General features: G+C 36.9%; 1 protein-coding gene across 1 annotated transcript in view; it reads left to right on the top strand.

Annotated features, from left to right (window-relative positions):
- Positions 1-6,000, top strand: part of slc38a3b (solute carrier family 38 member 3b) — a 271,863-nt gene that overhangs the window by 74,399 nt on the left and 191,464 nt on the right. The window lies entirely within an intron of this gene.

The following is a 6,000-nucleotide window of genomic DNA, read 5'->3' as shown; positions in this document are numbered from 1 at the left end:
TACCACTGTTTGTGATTTAACTGTGTCAGGACACATCATCACACTAGTTACACTGCATTCCCGTGTCCTTCATTATCTAATGACTCATCATGTATCTGTTTGTGCGCTCAACTTTTATCAAGCACGCACGCATGCACGCAGGCACGCACGCACACACACACATACATGTGGACGCACACACACCTAAACTGGATGGATTATCTCCCAGTGTGCCATGGATTGCTGCTGGTCTTCATCACAGTCATCATCATCACCATCATCAGTCCTAGCAGCAGGTCTACACTAGAACTACAGGCATCATAATCAGCACTAGTTTGCAGTGCTACTAGTTGTTGGTTGATATTACAATCAATTTATCAACGGGGGGGGGGGGGGGGTTCTGTGGACGTCGTCACTTACAGTATCGCCTAAATTGGAATAAAACTTAAGTTTAAATACAGTGTATTGTCGCTGTTGGGCAGAAATCTTGTACGTTCGAAATCGACACTTTTCAGGAAAAGTAAAAAAGAACCTCTGTTCCAATGTAGTTATGTTTTAGTCACAAGCCCTTGCTAATACTTTTCATTACACACTTTCAAACTGAACTGAAGAGGATCCAGTGTAGAAGTTGTGTTTACCAAATAGTTGGTGTGCAGACTCTGCCTTCTTCAATAACGCACAGACTTAACCAGTTTCATGTAAAAAAAAACATTCCAAAATAGAATAGCAGATCTGAGAGCGCCCAACATATTGTGAACTTGTAGATCAGCTATTTTCACTACTTTTGAGCTACAGTACACGACACTGTTGTAGGACAAATTAGACATTTATTTATGAAAAAACATAAAAGTTGAAATATGGAGATACAAGGTTTATGCCTGATAGAGCTGTTATTTTTCCTTATCAACCATATGTATAGATACTTATGCATGGCAGAAACATCACATCAGTATGTATATAAGTACCGGTAACTTTCATCAAAGGCGACAAGAAAAAAACAGACTCAGGACACAGGCAGCCATTGGATGTAATGAAAGTCTATTATTCAGAGAGAGAGAGTAATGGAAGGTTACAGTATCAGCAGGTTCACGCATCATCGGTCGTCGCCTCTCTCTGCCGTTAAACAGAGAAAGCACTGGACTTTAACAGCGTCCAGTAACATAAACATATGACATCATTGAAGATACATCAAGCGTCCAGCCGTTAGAGGTGTCCTCCTACTATTGGTGGATAGTGATGATTACGTCGTCGTCAGATGAGGATGATGATGGTAGATGATGAAGATGATGAAGATGGTGTGACAGTTTATCTTTGAACAAACAGCGTCCACATGTCTCGAATAACACGTTGACCTCGGGTCTGACCTGTCACTGGTCAGTGATGACTTCAGTGGCGCTGAAGGAATTGTTAGCGCAGAGAACACCGAGATACAGTGTTCTTAAAACAACTGATAGCCACAGAACAGGCCTGTAACTACTTTGACCTTGCATAGACAGAGAAATAGCAGAATAGTACATGACAGAGTTTAGGCCAATATGACAGCATTATATTAATTTGACATTTAAAGCAGGTTAAGGGCACTAGACAAATTATGATCAATCAAAATAACTCCATCAAGCCTACATCTTATCATGATTTGGATAGGGTCAAAGGGCAAGCTGATCAAGTCTTGTACCTTGTGACATTATTCAAACCAAATCAGACACAGACAAACCTTACAGTGACTAGGTAAGGACACAGAGATTTCAAATGACTTAGGGGCAAAAATAAATGGTTAGTTATTCGGATAACATACACATTTGTACTTCTTCAAAAGGACTGTATAATTTATTCAGATATTAATTCAAAATTGTACTTCTTCAAAAGGACTGTATAATTTATTCAGATATTAATTCAAAATTGTACTTCTTCAAAAGGACTGTATATAATGGTTATTTATTCAATTAGAAAGCAAAACATGGTTATATTTCATGACATTTTAAGACACCACACAACAAAGTTTTCCCCTTGCAATTTGCAAATAACTTTATTATAATTCAAAAAAAAATCTCAGCTAATGTACTGTCCCAACAAACCTTTTCAAAACATGTTTAGATTAATCAATTTTCAGCACCGTTAATGACCCTTAGCCCGTTTCTGTTGATAGAGTGAGAGAAAACTAACCAGTCTGACAAGTTTTCAAATAATCTGACAAGAGACCTACGTCACTTTGTCAAAGACGATTCTGGACACGTTCAGAAAAAGAAAAAGTTACCCTCCTCGTTGTGAAGCTGCGGTCCAGTGCTTTATTTAACAAGTTGACCTGTCGGTCCAAAGTATTTGAAAAATGGAACGGTACACTCCTGATACCTGTATTTATTACATCATTTTACACTTTATTTAGGGAAAAACTCACGTGGAATGGTCTTAAAACTCAAGAAATACTTCCAGATTGCATCATGTAGGCATGGGGGCATCAAACATCTATCCAAGACATTAGTTGAAATCTGTAAGATAGATGGAAATCAAATTTACTGTTTGGCATGAGACCTACAGTTGACTATAGTATGAAACAGAGTTTAAAACAGTTTGGAATAAAATTAAAGTTTAGCCCTGTATGTCACAATTAGCAGGTATTGTGACATTATTGTTGTCCAGGAATTGGATTAATGGAGTGGCTTACATTCTCGTTCTAAAATGAAACAAAGACAAACAAAGCACATTAAACATTTAAATCATATTTAAATCAAGTATTCATCAAACTCCCCTCTATTTGACACCAATATATCTGTAATATAGTGTGTGTCAGAGGATGAATTTGTTGATGAGAAAGAAAAAAATCAAACTGAAAATCAAGAGAAAAAAATGAAAAAATTTCAAACATTTTTTTTAAAAGTTATAATTAAAATATTTAAAATTAAAATATAGCAATGAAAAATAAGGAATAAACATCTTTGTTCTGAAGAGTATATTAGAGTTAGGTAAAGTACACCAAAATAAATCGAAATTAAAATTTTTCCAAAAAGAGCAGATCTACCAGCTCAAAAAAATCTTAAGTTAAAATGATAAAATATTTTCAAAACTTTTTAAAATAATTCAAAATGACTTTATAATAAACTTAATATTATAGTTATTTTTTTTCCAATATTGATATTAGAACATATTGAATCTTATTAGGGTTAATTTAACTGAGATGGGTTGAATGAAGTTGAACTCTAACACTTCCTGTAAGGAATTATGGGTAATATAGTTTTAGAGACCAGAGTGGCAAACTAATTTTAACTGACTGGAAAATGACTGAAATTTGGACTAAAATTGTTAGAGAACGAGCGAGACAGACACGCATTCAAACATTCACGCATGCCTGCATAGCTGAATCGCTCACACACATAGAAAAGATAAGAGAGATAGAAACTTTCACCTTACGCTCTCTCACTCCCTCGCACTCACACACCGTAGAAGACAGACACACTGGCGGACCCACAGAGAGAGAGAGAGAGATAGAGAGAACAAAAAACAATCGTTCATTAATACACACCGACATACCGAACCTAGATATGGTAGCGATAAACTAAATTTGGAATGAGAAATATTTTACTGACTGGGTTCAGTATAGGCTACTTATTAGTTTAAATTATATTAAAAATATTTAAAAGAATTTAAAACTTGGAATTTTCAAACTTAGGATTAAGGCACTGGTTCAAAGGAATATAAAATGTATTATTAAGGCATTTAAAACGTATTGTTTAAAGCTCAATATATTGGATGGTTTAATTTAACCTACAGTGGTCAAAATAAAACCGGTCTGTGTTCAATATATATAACTTTGACTGGTGACAGAAGAAATCAGAGAAAAAAAAATATATATTTAACAAACCATATAAGACAAAACAAACAAACAAAAAAATGTACTGACAAAGTAAGTAAAACACAAACTTCAAACGGACTCGGGCCGATGCAGAAGTTTCTGAATTACAAGGGAGGCAACCTGGCAATGCCGTACGGGAGTATGCAGCTGCCTATTAATGTTTTGTACTCGCGGACTGGGGCCGATGGGTGGTACTAACATAGAAATACAACTGCATACAAATGTGTTACCTGTAGCTAACAGGTAATATGAGGCCAGGGGAAGAGCAACACTGAAGTACCCTTGAACAGCTGATTTGAGACCCGATAAGGCGGACGTTTTATGCCTGTCTATCTAAGGCTAGAACAGTAGACTAGAACATTAACCCACATACAGCCGATAGGCAGTGTGTAAAGGGGTGGCAGGGGTTAATCTTAGGTCAAATATCAGTATAGAAGGAAAAATGAGTACATTATGACAACACTGAAATAGTATATATTCATGTAGGCACCACACAGACAACCCCCTCCCACCTAGTGTAAAACTATTATTAGATAAATCTAATCGAACCGAACACCAATGACGTGATAAAGTGGTAATTCGAGGTACAAAAAAATTAATCCATATGTTTATATATATGGTCACGAATACATCGAAACACCCAAGTTTGGATTGTGGGTTATTTCTAGATGCATTTACATAAATATATATATAAATAAAGACAAATAACTGTAAGTAACAGCTGATAGCCAAACATCAGTGTAAAAAAACGTTGAGGATGGATGTGTCTGGTGGTGATCAATATATACAATGGACAAGCCAGAAAATAAAACAACATAAATAAAGACCACTGTATTCTAAATAAGAGGATAATTTATGAGACATTCAGGGAATGTCCTCCCAGGTGATAAAACATTTTGACTTGACTGACTCCCTGGCGGAGCTGTGTTAAACAGTAATTTAAAAACAGGCTGATAATTTATGAGACAAATCGTTCGGTAAAGACAATAAAATAAAATAAATAAAAAGGTATACTCATCAGATCAAGGTTTAAATGGAGAAGTTACGTGGAGATCCCAATCACTGGACCATGGTAAAAATAAAAATAAAAAGATATACTCATCAAATCGATGGTTCAGGGATCCTGACCCCGATGGCTGGACCACGTGGAATTTGAGACATGTCGAGAGTCAAGGGGCAAGTCCAAAGGTCCAGCGATCGCGTCCAGGTCCAAAACAAAATAAAATAAAATAAAAATGTGATACTGTTCAAAGATAACCTTCATCTGAATAGAAGTGATAAATCGTTACACCCAGGGCTGGTTCGTTTGATACGTATTAAAACATGGTCTGCCAGGGGAAGAGAGTCTGACCGTACAGTTCCGGTCAATAGCTCAGTTCCCCCCGTCCACCCTGTTTTAAACATATCCGGCTTCGATCGGACCAATTGATAGAGCTGTTATTTTTCCTTATCAACCATATGTATAGATACTTATGCATGGCAGAAACATCACATCAGTATGTATATAAGTACCGGTAACTTTCATCAAAGGCGACAAGAAAAAACCAGACTCAGGACACAGGCAGCCATTGGATGTAATGAAAGTCTATTATTCAGAGAGAGAGAGTAATGGAAGGTTACAGTATCAGCAGGTTCACGCATCATCGGTCGTCGCCTCTCTCTGCCGTTAAACAGAGAAAGCACTGGACTTTAACAGCGTCCAGTAACATAAACATATGACATCATTGAAGATACATCAAGCGTCCAGCCGTTAGAGGTGTCCTCCTACTATTGGTGGATAGTGATGATTACGTCGTCGTCAGATGAGGATGATGATGGTAGATGATGAAGATGATGAAGATGGTGTGACAGTTTATCTTTGAACAAACAGCGTCCACATGTCTCGAATAACACGTTGACCTCGGGTCTGACCTGTCACTGGTCAGTGATGACTTCAGTGGCGCTGAAGGAATTGTTAGCGCAGAGAACACCGAGATACAGTGTTCTTAAAACAACTGATAGCCACAGAACAGGCCTGTAACTACTTTGACCTTGCATAGACAGAGAAATAGCAGAATAGTACATGACAGAGTTTAGGCCAATATGACAGCATTATATTAATTTGACATTTAAAGCAGGTTAAGGGCACTAGACAAATTATGATCAATCAAAATAACTCCATCAATGCCCAACAG

The sequence above is a fragment of the Gymnoscopelus microlampas genome (assembly GCF_963454915.1).
Source record: "Gymnoscopelus microlampas genome assembly, chromosome: 7".
Lineage (NCBI taxonomy): Eukaryota > Metazoa > Chordata > Actinopteri > Myctophiformes > Myctophidae > Gymnoscopelus > Gymnoscopelus microlampas.
Note: the sequence above shows the minus strand (reverse complement) of the source record. Positions and strands in the feature narration are given on the sequence as shown.